Genomic DNA, 21,904 nt, shown 5'->3' with positions numbered 1-21,904 from the left:
TATTTCTGTGATGCTGGAAACCTCAGGAGGAAGCCAAGATTGATCATCCCCATGGCACCTCTGGCTGAAGATTGTAGGAAATGCTTCATACTTGCTTTTTGCACTGATGTGCTTGGCTTGCCCATCATTGAGGATGGGGATATTTGAGGAGCTACCTCCTCCAGTGAGTTATTTAATCGTCCACCATCATTCATGGCTGGATGTGGCAGGACTGCAGAGCTTAGATCTGATCCGTTGGTTGTGGGATCGCTTAGCCCTGCTTCTTCAGTTTGGCATGCAAGCAGTCCTGTGCTGTAGCCTCACCACATTGACACCTCATTTATTGGTATGCCTGGTGTTACTCCTGGCACTCCCTCCTGCACTCTTCATAGAACTCGGCTTGATCCTCTGGTTGGAGGGTAATGGTAGAGCGGGAGGTATGCCAGGCCATGAGATTACAATTGTGGCTGAATACAATTCTGCGGCTGCTGATGGCCCACAGTGTCTCATGGATGCCCAGTTCTGTGTTGCTAGATCTGTTCGAAATCTTTCCCATTTACCATGATGGTAGTGCCACACAACACGATGCAGGGTATTTTCAATGTGAAGACAAGACTTTGTCTCTATAAGGAATGAGTGGTGGTCACACCTACAATACTTTCATGGACTGAAAGCTTGGTTAAGATGAGGACAAGTCAGTTCCTCCCTCTTGTTGTTTCCCTCACCACCTGCTACAGGCCTAGTATAACAGCTATGTCCTTCAGTTCTCAGCCAGCTTGATCAGTAGTAGTACGACTGAGCCACTCTTGGTGATGGACATTGAAGTCTGCCCACCCAGAGTACATTTTGTATCCTTGCCACCCTCAGTGCTTCTTCTAGTTGGTTAAAAATGGAGGAGCACTGATTCATCAGCTGAGGAGGGTGGGGGGTGGGCAGTAGGTGGTCAGCAATGCTTGAACTTGAACTGCTAATGAACTGCTAATTGCTAATGCTTGAACTGATGCCATGAGATTTCATGGAGTTCGGAGTGAACGTTAAGCACTCTGATGGCAACTCCCTCCCGACTGTACACCACTGTACCTGCCACAAGGGATAGTGATGAAGTTTTCTGTGACACTGATGGTTAGGCATGATTTGGTAATGATGACTATGTTAAGGAGTTGCTTGACTAGTCTGTGGAACTAATTTTGGGATAAGCCCCAAGACATTAGTAAGGAAAACTTTGCATGGTCGACAGGACTGTGTGTTCTGTTGTCATTTCTGGTCAATGGTGGGTGGTCTCTCTGTCTGGTTTCATTCCTTTTTGACTTTTCTACAGTGGTTTGGTACAACTGAGTAGCTTGCTAGATGACATTTAAGAGTCAACCACATTGCTGTGGGCCTGGATTCAGACCAGTTAGGGAGGGCAGATTTCCTTCCCTAAAGCACATTAGTGAACCAGATGGGTTTTTACAATAATCATCAATTGTTTCATGGCTATCGTTACTGATGCTAGCTTTTAATTCCAGAGTTTTATGAATGAATTAAATTTAGATTTCCCCAGCTGCAGTGGTGAGATTTGAACCCTGACGCCAAGGCATTAGGCCTGGGCCTCTAGATTACTGGTGGGGTATTACAGTTCGCTCAGGGAGTCTGAGTTGCTATGGCAACATGCATTTTTGCATGCATGTTTTAGTCGGGATAGTGTTGGTGGAACTTCCAATTTCTTTCCATCACATGACCAAGAATCTTTCCCGCTCTTACTGTATACTTTCAGTATATGTTGGAAGGATTTGTAGGTTGATACTCAACCTGTTTGGCCATGTTGTGAATGCACCTTCGTTAGCCATCAAGTACTAGAATGGGATTTTACCCAGGGCTTCTGGCTCAGAGGCAGTGGAACTGCCCAGTGCGCTACAAGACTACCTTTAGTCTCTAGTCCGGTGATATTACCACTATGCCACTGCCTCCTCTAATTGGATTGGACAACTAGGCGATAATTGAATGAAATCGAATGTTCGGTTTTGACTTTGAGAATAAACGATCAGATTGTCTGGTAGAGAAATCCATGTTTACATTTTCCTTGTATAAACAATTAAGCATTATTGGCCTCAGCCTTCCTGTGCTGTCATGCAGCAAACCCAATATGTGGATACCGGCTGTGAGGGCATCATTCCGGTCTGTCCACAAGCATGACCCAGACCTCCCTGTCACTTGCCAGTTCAACACTCCACCCTGCTCTCATGCCCGCATGTCCATCCTTGGCCTGCTGCAATGTTCCAGTGAAACTCAACGCAAACTGGAGGAATAGCACCTCATCTTCCAACTACGCACTTTACAGCCTTCTGGACTGAATATTGAGTTCAACAACTTTAGAACATGAACTCTCTCCTCCATCCCCACCCCCTTTCTGATCCCCCTCTTTTCCAATAATTTATATATATTTTTCTTTTCCCACCTATTTCCATTATTTTTAAATGTATTTTCATCCATTGTTTTACCTCTACCTTTTAGCCTATTTTGATTCCTTCCCCATTAGGGCTACCTTGCTCGTCCTGCTTTCTACCCTTAATGTCACCTATTAGCACACTTCTTAGCTAATATCACCACTGACAACACCTCTTTGTCCTTTTGTCTATGACATATTTTGGCTTTCTCCACCTATCGCTGGCCCTCTATCCAGCTCCAACTGTCCCACCTCCCCTTAAACCAGCTTATATTTCCCTCTCTTCTATTTTTCCTTAGTTCTGTTGAAGAGTCATACCGACTCGAAACTGTATTCTTCTCCGCAGATGCTGTCAGACCTGCTGAATTTTTCCAGGCATTTTTATTTTTGTTTTGGATTTCCAGCATCCGCAGTTTTTTGCTTTTATATTATTCCCCCACACTGCCCGTCTTCTTCCCATTCAGTTTCTTGGTTCACGTGTGAAAGACAGCGTGCTGTCAAAGGGCCCAGGCACTTCGGAACAATTCTCAGCAATAGGAAAGAGCAAATTAAAATGAAAACACCCTAATAACTGTTATTAGTATTGGAAATGTGTTTGGATGCTTTTATTCTCACCTTGTTGGTTCTGATTTCTCTACATTGCTCTCCTAATCCCGTATTCTCTATTTCGTTTCCACTCTCTGCCTGATGTCTTGGTTCTGAATCTACCCCCTCCTCTTCCTCACTTTAATGCAGTTCACTTCTGCCCGTCTCCCATGATCGGCAGCCCCAACCGCACGTCCTCAATCTTCTTTCGATGTGACTGGTTACACACAGTTAGTGCGGCAAATCGATGACAACTTGATTAGAATGGGATTACAATGACCCGTGGAGCTCCCGTGAGTCCACCCACCCAGAGAGAAAGGGGCGGACAATGACTGCAGCCGGTCCTTTAGACCAAGAGGTGAGCAGATTCCAGGAAATCCACATACCACCGGCGCTGAAAGCGGGTTACACAGAACTTTCACTGACAAGTAGGAGTTACCGAACAGCAAGGCCCAACTAAAACACTCTCCCTCCAATTCTTCGCCCCCTCCCTTAAAGCAACGGTGCCTTTTGTCTCCAAACTTCACCAGGAAATTAAGATTAAAAAAATGCCTCCCCTGGAAATGGACCTTCCAACTTTGAAACTGTAGAAAGTTTGATGACAGGACTCCTTAACTGTATAGTCTTAGCACTGGTGTTCCTCAAACTACCAGATTTTTAAAATCAAAACCCATCTGCTCCATTGGGAAGGAAATCCTCTGTCTTTACTGAGTCTGGCTTACATATGATCCAGACCCACAACAATGTGGTTGACTCTATAAAGTCCCCTGAAATGGCTTAGCAAGCAGTGCAATTGTACAAAACTGCCGTGACAAAGTATAATATTAAAGAATAAAACCAGACAGGCATTAATGTAATAATCGGATTCTGAGGCAACAAAGACAAACCCAGCCCAGCCGACCCTATAAAGTCCTCCTTCCTAACATCTGAGGCATGTGCCAAAATTGGCAGGGCTGTCCCATAGAGGAGTTAAGCAAGAGCCTGATATAATCATTCTCACAGAATCATACCTTACAGATAATGTCCCAGATTCCACCACCACCACCATAATGGTTATATTCTGACTTAGTGGCTGGCAGATGGACAAGGAGTGGTATGGAGGCGGGGATGGAAGTGGCCCTAGGAATGCTCAACGTTGACTCCAGATCCCATCAAGCCTCATGGCATCAGGGGAATGGTGAGGAAATCTCCTGCTGATTTCCACCTACTGCCCTCCACAACCCCCTCCCCTCATGAATCAGTCCTCCTCCCTGTTGAACACAATTTGGAAGAAGCACTGAGGGTAACAAGGTCACAGAATGTACTCTGGGTGGGGGACTTCAATGTCCATCCCCAAGAGTGGCTCGGCAGCACCATTACTGACTGAGCTGGCCAAGTCCTGAAGGACAATAACTGCCAGGCTGGGCTGTGGCTGATGGTAAGGGAACAAACAAGAGGGGGAAACCTACTAGACCTTGTCCTCAGAGACCTACCTGTCACAGATGCATCTGACCAGGACAGCATTGGCAGGAGAGTCCCTGCAGAGACCAAGTTTCATCTTTACTCTGAGATACCCTCCATTGTATTGTATGGCAGCACTGTTCCATCACTGTCACTTCTCAAGGGCAATAAAGGATGGGCAATAAATGCTGGCCTAGCCAGTGACACCCACATCTCGTGAATGAATAAAAAAAAGCACTACCATGCTAAACGATTCCGAACAGAGCTAAACAATTCCACAATCCAGGGATAAGATCAAATCTCTGCAGTCCTGACACAACTAGCTGTGAATGGCAATGGATACTTTAAAAAAATAACTGGAGGAAAAGGCTCCACAGAGATTCCCATCCTCAATGATAGTGGATCCCAGCACGTGAGTACAACCACCTCTAGCCAGAAGTGATGAATGAATGACCCATCCTGGCCTCCTCCTGAGGTTCCTACCCTAACAGATGCCAGTCTTCAGCCAATTCAGATTCGCTCCACATGTTATCAAGAAACAACTGAGGGCACTAGATACAGCAAAGACCCAGACAACATTCTGGCTGTAGTGCTGAAGACTTGTGTTGTCAAGGGCTACTAAGGATCGGCAATAAAACCTGCCTTTGCCAGTAAAGTCTACATCCATTGAATGATTAAAAACGCCCCTCAGTAGTGGAAATCTTTGTACAAATCCCAGCCCAGTGAAAAAAATTCTACCTCAATAACCCATAGCAGGAATGACGAGATCGGCAAAGCCTCTTTATTCAAAGCGCAGATTTTGAAGTGGATCCAAGGACCCAGCCTTGTATCCGGTTCCAGCTGGTTAGAAGAAAATCTGTTGGGTATTAAGAAATTTGCGCACGAAGACTTTAAAATATAAATGAAATTTTATTTCACAGGATACTGGGGTTTGACATGGTTAGAGCCACCATTGGTGCTAAATTAGTGGCTCCCAGTTGGGAACAGGCCAATGAAATCTCCAGTCGCTGATCTGGCACTAGGGAGAATTTTCGGGTCGACTCCAGTCTCCCAGCCTCAATCTCAGAGTTGTCCCCACTGACTCTTCCTATTTGTTTTTGGGGAGGGTTGGTTGTGAGAAAGCGCTAGAAAATGTGCTGAGATATTCATTTGCTGCATAAGATCGGGTATTGGAGACGATTTTAAGAAATCCTTGCTACAAACTTAATTTGACACAGACAGTATTGGGGAGTCGGCAATGGTCTGAGTGCAGCTTGCTCTGATCGGCAACATTGGAAAGACACCGTGTTTAAGCGGGACTCGAATTTGGGCTCGCACTCTCTTCACCTTACATCTCAGACTAACTGAGGCGACACTGAGCAATGGTCTTATGTAGTTGCCCGATTTTCTGAGGTTAATTACTTTACAGCAGGGAGACAGTTTCAGGAAATGATTTCGTCAGAACTTGCTCTCCACAATATTCGAGCTGCAACTTCCCGCTCCCTTGTGTTGGAGACTGAATAAATTATTCAATGACAAAAGCTCTTCGTTCAAGAGGGAGTGGCGCTGTTCAGAGAGGAGGAGCTGTTCAACACGCCCTCTCTCCCATTCACAGCACAGACCACATGCAACCCCCTGCAAGAGGCAAATGCTCAGTTGAAACTCTTCTCAGGTCACTTATGTCCTAAAGTGAAAAGTCTGTGAGAAGCCAGCCGTCCACTCGTCCAGACGCCAGAAACATTTTCATAAAGCAATCTGGGAGCGGAGGCACAGCAGCGCCGAGTTAGACCAGCCTCTTAAGTTCCTTCTGGCTATTCACTCTCACCCTAAATCAAAATCCCTCTGGCTATTGACTCTCACTCTAAATCAGGGTAGCACCTTCTGTACGCCTGAATTTCAGCCCCGTTTCTGTCATGTTAACTCTAACCCTAAAGAAAGATCGCGGTTTGGATAATCTCCAATAGTAAAACCAGATTGCAGTTCCTGCTAACCCTAGTCCATCTCCAAGCCCACAAAACGACTGCCCGCGAAGCAGGAGCCATGCCAATACATCTAAAAGTGACGAGAATACAAAACATTCGTGTGCTGTCTACCACAATGCAATGCTACATTACAAGGGGAGATACAAAGTTAACGGCTAGTCCAACCTACACTTCCTAAATGGTTATAGTTGGATTGCGGCACTGAAACCCGCTAGTTACTGGAACTCTCGGTTCTCAGGCTCAACCGCGCTTTGCACCCCACAGTGACGGTTACATTTTAATGAAATCCTTTGTTCGCACTGATACTCGTACTAATGTTGTTGCATTGACGATCCTCGGTGTTTCGGAAGAGCTTCCTCCAATTTGTTGGAAACTATAATGCCCTTTCCGAAACCTGGGATTTTCCATTTCTGGAGCGCATCAGCACTGAGCGCAGCCAGGAGTGGGGAGGGAGGTGGATACTGCAGCCACTTTGCAGCGGCGTCAATTGCACGACTGGGAAGGGGTGCGCCTCATTTTAACTTCGGAAAATATACATTGTTGAGTTCCGGTGGTTTAATAAGTGCACTCGACTTTTAGCGTTGATTGAGGGGGGAGGGGGGACTGAGATGACGTACGGGAGATTTGAATTGTAGCTCACAATTCTCACTGAGAATTGGGCTGCATCGGGACCCCCCCACCCCCTTCCCCATGTTAAATCTGCCGTCCTTTCTGAAGCCGAATCAGATCTTAGGCTGAATGGTTTAGTTCTTTCAGTACAGATCAGCTCGGGACAGTTGCTCCCCGCTGCCTGGTGTATGTAATAAAAGTGAAAGGTTACAGTTAAAGCTAAGGGTCCTTTTTGAAATGGTTTCGCAGTTTAGCAGACAGCACAGTCATTTGGAAGGCTCTGCCTTTCAGACAGCGCGAACGAAAATCCATGTTTGAGAAACGCTTTTAATCGGTAGCCTGTTCTTAGCTGTCTTATCATTTTACTTAATAGATTCAGCGTCTCGCTTTCTGTCGGAACTTTCAATACTGCTTTGCCCAGTTAACTCTTTATTTACCAAGCTGATAAGCAGATCAGATCTTAATTTGCTATGCTTAACGAACAGTTTGACAATAGCTCGGCAACAGCCGGTTTCCATCCTCTCAGTACCTGCTGGGCACCCTCCCTCCCCCACCCCCCAAGAACCTTTGAACAAAATGAAAACCGAAGGAAGGGGGCGGTGAGACTCTAATATCTAAATGTCATTAACTTACACTAGATGTTCGGTGAAGCCATTACACTGAGAACTAGGAATCGCTTCCCGTGCTACCTGCACTCCCCAGCTATTCGCGGGCACTCAGCCCTATCCTGTCTCACCATAGGCTATAAATGGTGCAGTTCTTTATTTTCCACCTTCATTTAAACTCATCTTTGAAGAAATGATAGGCCAGATGTATTTCATCAGAGACCAGATATCTCAAAGAGATATCTTAATACGTGGCCTGGTGGTTTAAAAAAAACACCAGACATTATATAGTGGACAATGTCCTTTTAAGGGTTAAGGTGGCCGTGGGAGTCTTTTCATCAATTGGCTCTTTGTAATTCATCAGAGATTCAAATGTCCTTTTTTTCCGGCAATCCAGCCCCAAAGTCTTGGGGGCCCCTCCTCTGCAGTGCTGACGGAGTAATGATAGGTGTCAAATCCCGCATTTGAACTTGCAGCAATTTAGATTTTTGCTTCTTTCTCCCCTCCGGCTGAGAGCAGGCACTGGTGCCCAAGATTAAACATTCTGCACCGGGATAAGTCGTTAAGAGTGACTGGGGGAGTAGAGCCCAGGCTAGGGACAACGCTGTTAGCATTTCTCAGATACCGGTTTCTGCAGGACCTACTGCGATTTTTGTGTGTGGGACCACAAGCCACGTTTTAAAAGGACTTTCTCGTGCACCCGATCTCTGAGAGGTAAAGTAGATTTTTTCATCGTATTGTAACGGAATTTTAATGCTGTGCTCTACGCATGCGATAGGAGTGGGTGAAATTGTTGTAAAAGTTGAAATGGGTTTGACAAAGACTGCAAGTATTGGAGATACCACTTAAAAGGCGGGGGGAGTATTCGACAATAATGATTAAAAGGAGGAAGTGAGCAGAAGAGATGCGAGGAACGGAAAGAATAGAAGGGAAATAACGCAGGAGAATGTCAGAAAAGGAGGCCGATGAATGAGAGACAGGGCAAGCACATGTTAGAAAACTGAGGAGAGTCAATGAAAGTATGAGTGAGGAGCAGGAGTGTGCGTGTTGTGTGTGAATGCGATCCTGTCTCTAGACCTCTGAATGAGTTTGAGGGCGTGTGCGAGTGTGAGAACGTGCTGTATATGTATACATGTATGTACCGCGTGAGTATCTTACATGTGTCTGGGCGAGTATGTTATATGTGTGTGTGCATAAGGTGATGTGTGAATGCAAGTGTGCATGTTTTGTGTGCGGTATGAATATGTACGTGTGAGCATGAATGTGTATGCGTGGATGTATGTGGCGAGTGTCCATGCATGTAAGTGGTGTGTCTATGTGGTTGAGTGTGTGAGAGTAAGTTTGCATGCATGTATGTGGTGTATGTGCGGTTGTGGTTGTGGCGAGTGGGTATGTCTAGAATACATCTAAACATTTGTAAAAGAATATGAAAATAAAAGGGCAATGAAAGACAAACGAGGGAAAGAATGGCGATTGTAATGTTTAATGTTTCAATCTGAGCCCATTTCTTTTGCGGTCTGATGTAGTTCCTAGATAGCGTTGGTTCTGTTCAGAGTCATTTGGGGAGGGGGAGGCAGAATGCAAATTGCAATGTGATAGATGTAGGGAAGTTGGAGGCCGGTAGAGAGTCTCTCTTTAGCAGAAGCTTTCAGAGGGAGTCACTGGAGCAAACGGACCCTTGCAGCAAGCAGCAAATTCTTTTGATCGTAGACAGAAACGTCCCTTTCATTACTTCTCCATTGTTTACCTTTGGCAAAACAAACCTCAGAAACACAGGCATGGGAGAATAAAACATTCCGTATTAAGCACATTTCAATCACCTGTCCACTTGGTAAACGAATATATGTTGGTTTGGTGCACACAAGCGGTTCCTGGTAACAACGAAAATTATAACTGAATAAATTCCGTTTCAAATAAATCCATTTTGTTCAAATTCGGGCACGGTTGAGTGAACAAAAGACTGCTGGGTAGATTTATTTGATCCCCCACCCCCACTTAAATTTGAATCCAATATTCCCTACCAGAGCTCATTAATTGTGCGATTACAGCTGGATACTGGGCATGGTTTCAAGTTGTACAATAAAACATTATTTAGCATTATCTCGCGAAACTTTTTCAGACAGGATCTCTGCATAACGAGCAGGTCACAGGGTTTAAAAGAGGAACGTGACTCAGTTGGGAAAGTTATCACCCAACTGAAAATTTCTGATCCATGGTCTGTGTTTGGAAATTATATATTCTGGCACAATTAAGAAAAATCAATGCCATTGCTCCCAAAATTTGCATTGATCTCCAGATGTTCCCGAGTGAGCGGAGAACATGTGTGTATGAACATCTGAGAAATATGTTAAATATCTGAACCGTGTCCAGCTTCTTAAACTGTCTCTCATTCTGTGTAACATTGTCTTTCTGACACTTAGACAACACTGTTGGTGAGTGATTAGCGAAAAAACGGGTAAAATTCCTATTAGAATGCAAATCAACATTAAAGGAGCACAGAACGGCCTCTCAGACAGCAATGGACAGGACTTTTAATAAGAAATCTCAGCATCTGAAGCGGCTCATTAAGAGGAAAAGTAATTTCTTTGTGCAACCTCGTTACTAGAAGCCTCCCAAGATTCTTTCAGCCAAGGTTTCCATTGGTGCCATTCATTGCATTGGTGCAGGGTTGACACGAGCACGGTAGTGTGTATGACAGACTGATTGCCTTTTAATAACTCGCTTCAGACTGTGGCTAGGAATTGCTTGAGGGGCGGGTTCTGGTGGGGTGTGGCGCCCCCTCATGGACAACCCGTGTTGCACTCGGGACTCGCACTATGTAGATTATAACATATGCATGGGTATAAAATATCGAAAAATTATCATTTGTACTTTTTCTCCTTTTGAAAGATTGTATACTTTATAGAAAAGATACAGCAATCTAGTGCCAGATTTTCTCAGCACCCTGGCGTAACTGGATCATTTCGTTTTCCTTCCTTTAGAGCGATTTTTTAAACGAAATATTTTATTTTAATGCTTAAAAGTGACACGAAATGTTAGGAAAGTATGAGTAACTCCGAGGAGATGGATAAAGGGGCTAAAAAAAGCCTCATGTCACACAGCCCAACCTGTGCATTGTTACTGGCACTAGCGAACTGAGAGCCTCTCCGCTGCTCTGTTATATGGGGAGGGGGGTTTGGGAGGCAAGAGGGGGAAGGGGAAATGAATCAATTGTAATTGACCGTCTGCTACAAACTCTTTGATCTAAAGGAGCGCTCAGCGCAGGGAAATATGCCGGAACCATGTGTGTTTGAACTGTGTTTCCATGTATCACTTAAAAAAAATCTTCTCATCAATGTTCAAAGTGACACCCGCGCCAAAAATCACAGCGACAATCTCCCCCCTGCCTGTGCTTTCTTCCAAAAAGGAAGGGCAGTGCCTTCTCGGGTGACAAAGCGATACATCACGGTGTCTAATCGATAACGTTTCAATCAATTGTGTCTGTTTCAGGCGTCTTTCCTAATCCGGTTGGCAACGGCAAACGTTTGATGAAGAAACTGGTGGTGCAACCAGTGGATCCCTCTACAAGAAAAAGAGAGCTAGGTTCGGGACAGGCGTGTAATCGCCTTGTTGGCGGTGACTGAGAAAGAAAGGAGTTTGAAATCCCAACATTGGTTTCGGATCTGGTTTCAGGTAAGTGATTACAGATTTCAACGTAACAAAGCGCAGCTGTTAACCCGGCGAATGCCTAACTATTCAATGCAAAGTTCAATACATTCTGCATGGGGGCAGTCTTTTGTGATTGTCCATTTACAGTGGGTGCGTTCTATTTAGCACAGTATATATATCGGAGTGTGCTGCAAGCTAGGAGAAGCATCGGTGGGTTCAGATGTTGCCAGAAACTACACGTGATGGCTTAAAGCAAATTCTACCTGTGTTATTCTACATATAGTTAATGTTCACGGTGGGATTAAGTTTATTTTGCTTTCAACAAGATTTACTCGTTTTGGTTGCCAGCAGCATGTGTTTTACTGAATTTCCATAATCAAATCACACGACCCTGATCTTGGACCATATGAGTTGAACTGAAGTGCTTCTTCCATGAAGTAACGTTAGCTGCAGTAATGTCAGGTTTTATCTCAGCACATCTATAGCGTTATATACATGATATATATACAATTTTAGAACTAATGACATTCATTCACACCCCTGGGTTGCCACCTTGACCTGGTGGAGAGACCTGTGCACTCCCACGATCCCTTGGGCAGTGCCATTGGGCATTCCTTGCTCCTAATAGGGCCACCCATGGTTGCAAGGCCAGGGGGAGGTATCAGACAAAGTGCAGTCCAAAAAGCCCTCATCGACAGAACAGGCAAAGGGAGACTGTGCATCTCACCAGCTGTGAAGGCGGTAGAAGGTTGCAGCAGCTGGGTGGTCCTGCTAATGGTGATGCAGCATGTCACTGAAACCTGACCATCAGCCTGTCAAGATCATATGGACAATGACGGCACTCCAAGGTCCCCGTGTTAAATAAAGTCACGTGCAGGCCGACAACAGATTTATTTTCTAATCACAAATATTCAAACTGCTAAGGATCACCAGGTGTGCAGAAGGATGGTGACAGACCAGTGGCTGCAGGATTTATGCTGTGTCTCTCCTTGTCTGTGTTTTGGCATAGAATCAGTCGTAGCCAATGGATAAGGCTGCATCTGGTAGGTGGTGTCAGAATATGGATCTCTGTAATAATAATATGATGACCTAGAATGGGAATATCACTATCTGCTTGATAGTTGTTGGGTGCCAGCAAGTACTGGATGCCAGTGATTGGGTAGTGTTCATTAACATGAGTGGACACCACAGATGTGCTTATGAAAGTGCTATTAATTGGTTTCTTATTATAGGCCAATGCAGATGGGCATTTCAGAACTTCAATTCTTAAAACAGAAAAGGCTGTTTAAATCCCACATGCTTCTGTGATCTGGCACTATTATTTCCTTTGAACATTACCTTCCAGGAGATACAAAAATGAATAAATCCTGTCTATTATCCAGTTTAGCTGAATTTAGCTTCTGAATCCTTTACTCAGTTAATGTTAACACATTCAAAGTGATTTTATATTAGACTGTTGTGAAACCTCAGGAGTTATCAGTTTAAGTTACTTATTTTGAAAACTTATTGTTCACCTTTTCTTCCTTTTAGTTTCAGATATTCCAGGTTAAAGTTAATGTTTCAGGCCCCAATGACTCTTCTTTGGAGCTCTGAAGAAGAGTCATACGGACTCGAAATGTTAACTCTGTTTCTCCCTCCACAGATGCTGTCAGACCAGCTGAGTTTTTCCAGCATTTTCTGTTTTTATTTCAGATTTCTAGCATCCACAATATTTTGCTTTTACTCCAGAGTCTCAGCTTATGTTTTTATGCAGTTCCATAGGTCCTGGATGACCTCTCACCAGAGTGGCCATTCTTCACTTGTGGATTTAAGATGACAAGCACCGGCAGGCTTTTTGACTGTGCAAGGCATTATGGCCTTTGTCCCAATTTGACTTTATCTGACATTTGGGATGTAGCTGGCATAAGCTAAAAATAATCAGTATTAGGAGTCTTCGTTGACTTTTTTCCCTTTCTCAAGGTCTGAAGCTAATTTTTGACTTGGTTAACACATCACATATCAAAAAATTGTATCTGTGACATTTTTGCCTATATAGCTCAATATCTGTGTTTACCTACTGGTCCCCTTGCATCCTCAGCTATGAATAGAGGTACATGTACCTCATCTTAGCAAAGGATTGGTATATGCAGAAGTTTCTCCTCTCAAGGTAGGTTGCCATTTCAAATCTTAAAAACAATAATCTGTAAAGTTCTGGCTAACTAATGTGGGATAATATTCAGAAACACCCCACCACATTATGCTTTACATGACACTGTGATCAAAAGCCGGCATAGCCTAGTGGTTACGTTTGCCAGGATGCTACCGACTGTATCTGCACCTTCCTGGAAGCGACCAAGGGTAAATCATCTTCACAGGCTCTGGAGCAACATAGAGGCAGAGGTGGAATAATGCCAACTACTCCAAGAACAGGCTGCAGCTAAGATGGAGCATAAAGCTGGCACAGCCATTGAAGCTAACTGTCAGAAGCAGTCTCCAGTCTGTCTCCATTTTTCTTCCTGGCATGCATACATTTTCAACTAGAGGAATGGTGTCCTGGAGTGGAAAACCCTCCTGGCTACACTTAATGCCACATCAGCTTCACTTCAGAAGCAATCAAAGAGAGAGAGAGTTGAGTGCTGAGCTACTTGTGTCATTTGTCTACTGACCCATGCATACACATTGGGTTACCTTGCTCTTCATTTTTCCTTGTTATTTCTTAATCGTATTTTTCTTCAGCTTGTCAATATTTTTGGAGCCTCTCAAAGACTAGTAAATCTAGTTCCCATTTCTGACACTTTCTTTTAATAGTCCATAACTTCACAGGTGCACCATTTTCTTTCCCACCACCAGTGTACTCCGGAACATGTCCATATCGGTACTCTAATGCATTTGGGCTGATCCATGAACATTGACTGTTCACACATTGCCATTATGACAAAATTGGAATCCATTCTTCATCATTTAGAATTGGTTTATACCAGTAAATGAAAGCCTTTGCTAGCATATGGTGGGAGGTAATTTGATTGTGGAGTTTATTACAACTTTGCCTGACATCCAATGCTTGCACTTTCTATTGGGGTTGTAGGATAAAGGTGAGAAGCGGGAACAATGAGTGATTTTATTCCTCAACACCTCTGTCCCACAACCCCATCTTATAGAGTCATAGAGTTAGACAGCCTAGCTTTAGGCATAATAAAACAAACTATTGGCCACCACTGCTGCAGCTGAAGTCATCTAGTGCAGGATGGGGATCAAATAAAGGATTTTTCTGACTTGTATGGATCAGCATCAAACATGCAAAATTGACAGGCAGGAAAAGACTAGCTGGTTTATCAAGCCTGCCCCATACAGCTTGGCTGACTTAGGTGCCATCTGTAAACTTACTGACTATACTCCCAGCACCACTACCCATTTCATTCATAAGAACAGTGAATCATAGTGCACCTCAAATCCCTGGGGGAACACCACTATTAATATTCCTCAAATGCCCCATGTCCTTATCAAATTTATTAGACACAACCTATTACAAATGATCATTGAAAGCATCTCTTATGCTCCCATCTTACATTTTTCCAATAATGTATTTCAGTTCCCTGGCTTTGATTTGTGCCCTTTTTTGAACATAGAAACTACATGAGCTAGCTACAAGGGCAAGGGAACTCACTCTGACTCTACTGAACTACTGAAGATACGTGCAAGGATTTCAGAAAACATGTATCCCATCTCTTTAATCAGAAACCCTATCAATGTTGGTATCAGATATCTCAAAGCATTCACATGCTGAGTTGTTTAAACAGAACTGCTTTAGGTGTTTAGTTGTAAAGCAAAGGATGGAAGCTGCTAAGGTTTCAATTTTTATTGTCTTTAAAAACTATCTTTCAAACCTTAAAACTATCCCCCAATTTATTTATGTTGCCCATGGTGACATTATCCAAAGGTATAGCATTGGTTTTCACATGTACACTGATGACATCAGCTCCACCTCACCATCACCTCTCTCAATTGCTCCATTGCTGCTAAATTACCAGACTACTTATCCAGCACCCACTAATGGATGAGCAGAAATTTCCTCCAATTGAACAATGGGAAGACTGAAGCCATTGTTTTCAGTCCATGCTCCAAACTCAGTTCCCTAATTACTGACTCCTACCCTCTCCCTGGCAGTAGTTTAACATTAAACCAGTCTGTTCACACCCTTGATGTCGCATCTGAGTCTGAGATGAACTTTTGACCTCATGTCCATGCCATCATTAAGACTGTCCATTTCCAGTTCCGTGACTTTGCCTGACACCAACCCTATCTCAGCTCATCTGCTGCTGAAACCCTCATTCATGCCTTTCGACTTCTGGACATGACTATTTCGATGCACTCGTGGCTGGTCTGACTCATCTTCCACAATCTAACCTCTGTAAACTTAAGGCCATCCAAATCTCTGTTGCCTGTGCTTTAACTCACAGCAAGTCCTATTCCCCTATCACCCATGTACTCGCTAACCTAGATTGGTTCCCAGTCAAGCAATGCCTTGATTTTGAAATTTTCACCCTTGTTTTCAAATCTCTCCAATGGCCTTGCTCCTCCCTAACTCTGTAGCCTCCTCCAGCCCACAACCCTCCCGAGGTATCTGCACTCTTATAATTTTAGCCTTTTATGTATCCTCAATTTTAATTACTCAAACATTGGTGGTTATGCCTTCAGTTGCCTAGGCTCCACATTCTAGAATACCTTCCCTACACCTCTCTACTTCTCTGCCTCGCTTTCCTCCTTTAAGACACTCTTTAAGATCTACATATTTGACCAAGCTTTTGGTCATCTGACTTCACATTTCCTTATATTGCATTAGCTTGGTGTCATACTTTATTTTATAATACTCCTGTGAAGTGCCTTGGGATGTTTCATTATGTCAAAGATGTTATATAAATGTAAGGTGTCATTGCTTAGTTCTAAAGGTTGCTTTTAATAATCTGCATTTTTTATGTGTTACAATTTAATTTACACTGAATTAAGTTAGCCCCATACACTTTTGTATTTCTTGATATTGGAAGACACACATCCTGTGAATTTCACAGATTTCAAACTGGAACAGTATAGAATTAGCACAAAGCTAAATTAGAGACTCTGAATTCCAATTTAAATCATAAGAGTGCTTGTTCATTTTTGCTTTTCTTTTCATCAGACTTTTTTTAAAAAATATAAATTTTCAACATTGCAGGGTTGTTAAATAGTGATCCCATGATATCCAATTAATTCACTGTTAATGAGCAGATGCAGAGCACATGGTTCCATGAGTGAGACAATTGTTACTTTTTGAAAAGTAAATAATTCAACTATAAAAGATTAAAGGAGTCCTCATCAGGTCCCGGTGAGATGGGTGAACAGGTGGTGGGGGAGGCCTGGAGTTTGAGAAGCCATGGTGGGAGGGCAGCCTGCTAGGCTGGGCACTTGATGTGGACTCCTCCTACCACCAGTTAAATCATGCTGGTGGCAGGAAGAGACCCTTAAGTGGGCTTAATTTCCCACTCAAAAGCCTTATTTGACCCACTCAGTTGGTTTAGTTGTGGTGAGGGCAGGGGTGGGTGGGCAGGTAGGCAGCAGGGAGCCCATCCCCTGGAGTTAACCAGATTCCCTCCTTCAAACTCATCAGTGGAGAAGGATTAAATCCATCCCATAATCTTAAAATTAGAGCCAGGCCATTTAGGAGTGAAATCAGGAAGCACTTTTCCCCACACAATGGGTAGTACAAATCTGGAACTCTCCCCCAAAAGGCTGTGGATGCAGGAACAATTGAACTTTTCAAGACTGAGGTTGATAAGATTTTTGTAAGATGAGGGTGTCAATAGATTTGGAGCAAAGGCAGGTAAATGGGGTTGAAGTACACATCAGTCATAATTTCATTGAAAAGTAGAATAGGCTAAGTAGCTGAATAAACTACCCCTAAACCAAGTTCCTTTCTTGAAGATAAAAGCAAAAAACTGCGGATGCTGGAAATCCAAAACAAAAACAAAATTACCTGGAAAAACTCAGCAGGTCTGGCAGCATCTGCAGAGAGGAGCACAGTTAGTGTTTAGAGTCCGAATGACCCTTCAACAGAACTAAGTAAAAATAGAAGAGAGATGAAATATAAACTGGTTTAAGGGGGTGGGACAAGTAGAGCTGGATAGAGGGCCAGTGATAGGAAGAGATAACCAAAAGATGTGACAGACAAAAGGACAAAGAGGTGTTGAAGGTGGTGATATTATCTAAGGAATGTGCTAATTAAGGGTAGAAAGCAGGACAAGCAAGGTACAGATAGCCCTAGTGGGGTGGGGTGGGGTGAAGGAATCAAAAAAGGCTAAAAGGTAGAGATAAAACAATGGATGGAAATACATTTAAAAATAATGGCAATAGGTAGAAAAAGAAAAATCTATAAATTATTGGGAAAAAAGGGCGGGGGGGGGGGATCGGAAAGGGGGTGGGGATGGAGGAGAGAGTTCATGATCTCAAATTGTTGAACTCAATATTAAGTCCAGAAGGCTGTAAAGTGCCTAGTCAGAAGATGAGGTGCAGTTCCTCCCATTTGCATTGAGCTTCACTGGAACAATGCTGTAAGCTAAGGACGGACATTTGGGCATGAGAGCAGGGTGGAGTGTGTGTTGACTCTTAGCTGGGTACAATCTATATGGACGAGTCACCCTTTGATATTTTACCAAGTGACTACTTATGTGTGACACTCAGTAGTGAGGTTTGGCAGCTCTATTTGGTTATGAGCAGGGTGTGGAGGGGGCTGGGGGTGGTGGAATTATAATGCAATGTGATAGCTTCCTCACCAATCCCCACAAACATAAAAAAGTTCAGGACTGTGAACCTTACAGAATTTCCTCTCACTAAACTCGGGGCTGTGACAAACTGTACTGCTTCACCTCTGCCCTAGCTGAACCCAGCCGTCATAACATCAATCCTGATTCTAACCTAAAGAGTACTGACTGGATAAACTTGCTGATCCATTAGCATGCCCTTTAATCAGAGTGGGCCTCTGATTTCCTCCTCCTTTCCATAAGGAGAGACATAACATCCTCTTTGCCAACTGTCCTGGATAGACCAATTGAGAGTAAGAGCTTGCCACATGGAGACTTTGGTAAAAACCGCATGTTCCAAACAGGAAGTTTGCTTTATCATCTCAAAGCGTTCCACGCAATCAAATATCTTTTGGCTGTTGCATGCTATTTGATTCAGTAGCATGAACCACAATATACCTTCCATATTATTTTCCATCATGTCAAGCTTTATGCAATGGTAACATTTTTAAGTTCAAAAATTTCCAGAGGAGTAAAATAAATCTTGGTTTTGGAAATTAGATATGTTCTTTTTCATCTGTTTCCATTTCCAATGTCTTCCAGTGTTATTCACTTTTCCAGCTGAGAGAACGAATTAGATGCCTGTCAATCTTGTGTTCCAGGCTGTTGCAAGGACAGCCCACATGCTGCACAACCCTGCTGTGGCCCAAGCCTTAAACATTTGAAACACTGTGTATCAACAGCTATTAAAGTACCATTAAAACAACAGGAGGTTGATGCATTTATTACAGTTATTATTTATTACAGTTATAGATGTTACTGGTAATTTCCCTACACAAAATATGGTAGTAATTGCAATAAAAAATAAAAAATAATGTCTAATCACAGCTGGTAATCATTTAATTGCCAGTGTCATGTGAAGGACCCAAGAATACCTTTCTTAGCACACCCTTATAATAAATAGGACACCTAATTATTGTCCCTATTAAGAGACTCCTTCCGCTGTGTAAAAAAGAATCATAACTCACCAATGCCTTTTGCATTTGCAGCTGGCCTTTCAAATTCATGATTGAGTTCCCACAACATTGCCATATATTTGTTATCACAAACAAACTGCCTATTACATTATGGTAGAAGTTCAAAGATCAAATTACTGTTTCGTTTTTATTCTTTGGATAGCCCCGCACTCTCTTTGCAGGTGTACTGAGTGCTCTTGATCAGTCGCCACTGGTCTGACATTAACATGTCCTTGTGCTCATTTCTCCTACTCTGTCTAAATTTGATAAAATGACATCCTCAATAGAAGGTTTTCAGGAGCTGAGTACTTACGATGAGCTGGCATCGTTACAGCTGCTCTCAGACATTACAAAGAACCAATTTAAGATATTGCAGTTTCCAACAGAGGACACCAATATTTGACATCAGGAAGTGTAACTTAGAAGTTTCTGGATGATCAAAGATGAACTTTCATGTGAACACACACATTTATAAACACACACAAAAACATGTGGCAGAGGTGAATTATGGAATTGCATCTGAATTCTCACTAGTTTGGGGCCTTTGTGTACCTGGGAGACAAACTCAGCACCAAGTATACCTTTAGAATAGGCTCATTGTCCAGCAGGTAGACTACCTTGCAGTCAATTACATTTCTGGAGATGGTTGCATATCAAATTGAGGTGCTAAGCTGGCTATCATTATAAAAGCAGAAAATGCTGGAAATGTTCAGTGAGCATGAGAAACAGAGTTCATGTTTCAGGTTGATGACCTTCCGTTAGAACTAGTATCTAGTGTATAATCTTCTGTCGGAGATTATTAATACTCTGAGAAGAGTGATACCCATGAAGTTAAACAGTTTGCTTCCCTTTGTTTTAATACTGGAAGTTTCTGAATCACTACCCTTATTGATTATTAGCTTGGTAGAAGAATTCAGTCTGTCCTGGTTGGGTTGATGGAGCATCTACATCTCCAGGTTATCTTGCCGCATCCTTAATCACAGTGCAGGCAGCAAATTTAAAATGGAATGCACTTCCAACTGACACCCCACCTCATACCCATTACTGCATATGTATCAAAAGGGGCCAAGGAGCCCATTAGCCAGGAAAATTTGAATTTTTACAACAAAATTGTTGCTTTCTGGTTTGCTTTTGCACCACAATTAATAGATCTTATACCTAAAAAAAACTAGAAACATGAAGTGATATTTGGATTTATGTTTTGCCCCCCTTGGCGGCCCACCCACCATTTAACTAAACATCAGTCATTACTTCTCCAAACTCTATCCAATTCACCTATCTCTCCACTTACAGGTACATTTCCTTTTCCAAACATTTCTCCCCTTCACAGAAGATCCCCCATCAAAGCACAAAGGCCAACCCCCTCTCCTCTATCCATCTTCTTGATCTGCAAATGCAAACCTATTGTGAGAATTCTCAGCCGCAAAAATTGTTTCATCACTGGAGCTGTAAACATTAGAAGCAGGGAGTGATGCTGACAGGTGGAATGAGGAGTGGTGTTCACTTTCACCCACAGAAGTTAAAAATTGTAAACCAGCATGCAAGCCCGGCCACACCCATGTCTTTAAATACAAAGTGGAGATGGGGACAGAGGGTGGGTGCTAGGAGATGGAAGAAGCTGAAGATTCGTGGTTAAATATTTCTGCTAAATCTTTGACTCCACGTAAAATGATACAGCTGTTCTGATGTGATATAATGACATGCATGATACCGAGAATGGTGTCACACACAGACTCTAACAGTGTGCTTTGAATTAGTTCCATCTTGAAAGAGTTCTCAAATTTTATAGTTTGGAGCAGGTAAACTACACACTAGGAGGAACATCTCAGTTGATCCTTTTAAGCCCCATTACAAGTTCTGACAGGAGAGTTTTTTCTAATGTCTAATCTCCTGTCACAGATTATTAATACTGTAAGCAAAGCAATACCCATGTGGTAAAACAGTGTGCTTCGCTTTGTTTTTGGAATGGGAATCATCTTAAAATATTTAACTTTATTCTTCAAGTGATTCAGAAACACAGGGGCTCGATTTTATAGTCACCTGGCCGGACATGTTTCTAGGCATGTGGGGAGGTGGGGGTGGGGGGTGGGGGGGGTGGGGGGGGGGGGGGGGGGGGGGGGGGGGGGGGGGGGCGGGGTGCATGTAAATGTAAATGTGAGGGTTGGAAAGCCCACTGTCTTTTTGCCCACCCCCAACGTTGTCCCTATAATATGGTGGCTGAGTGGGTGCTGAAATTGGCAGCCCACCCACCATTTAAAAAAATATGTTTATTGGGCAATTGTGCTTGTTACCAAGGTAATTGACCAGTATTTCATACTGTCCAAGCATAAAATGGTTGGCACGACTGAAAGATGGGAGTGAGGAGCCAGCTTTTGAAAAATATTTTTGAAAGACGGGAAGCAAGGGGGGCATAACATTCAGGAGGTACCTTTTATGCATTGGGTGCACCCCCACCAAGATGCTACACCACTCCCCCCCCCCCCCCCCCACCCTTTGTTCCTCCTCACCTGGCCTCCAAAACCCACCTCTCCACCTCCCTCACCAACCCCCCTCCCTAGGCTTCCTGATCCCTCCCTGCCCTTAAAAACCTCGGATTTGCTTGACTCCAGGATCTGCTTTGTGTGCAAGCTAGCAGTCCCAGCAGTGTACACTACTCAGTTCCAGCGTGGCTGGGGCTGCCAGAGCTGCTGGCCAGTCAGATTTCCTCCCTCCGAGGGGTCGAAGTCCACTCTTAGCCTGTTTAGCCTGCCGGCAGCCCGTTATTGCTGCAGGGCGGGCTTTTTTTTAGGTCTGCCAGCTGCTGGCCAACTTACAATGGGAAAGTGAGCAATACACTTCCCGTGAAATCCAACCTCAGGAATCTTAATGATCTTCCAGTATTGGTAAA

General features: G+C 43.4%; 1 protein-coding gene across 3 annotated transcripts in view; it reads left to right on the top strand.

The window, feature by feature from the left end:
- The first annotated feature begins 8,144 nt into the window (after positions 1-8,144).
- LOC121276870 (versican core protein-like) overlaps positions 8,145-21,904 on the top strand; it is a 228,990-nt gene continuing 215,230 nt past the window's right edge. For 2 of the 3 annotated variants that reach the window (XM_041185461.1, XM_041185458.1), the window contains exons 1-2: positions 8,146-8,318; positions 11,094-11,276. The gene's annotated coding sequence lies outside the window, so the exon portion shown is untranslated. Of the gene's footprint in view, positions 8,319-11,093; positions 11,277-21,904 lie in introns of all 3 variants that reach the window. The other variant, XM_041185460.1, reaches the window with a different exon arrangement.

Source organism: Carcharodon carcharias, chromosome 4 (assembly GCF_017639515.1).
Source record: "Carcharodon carcharias isolate sCarCar2 chromosome 4, sCarCar2.pri, whole genome shotgun sequence".
Taxonomy (NCBI): Eukaryota; Metazoa; Chordata; class Chondrichthyes; order Lamniformes; family Lamnidae; genus Carcharodon; species Carcharodon carcharias.
This window is presented reverse-complemented; position numbering and strand designations above follow the sequence as displayed.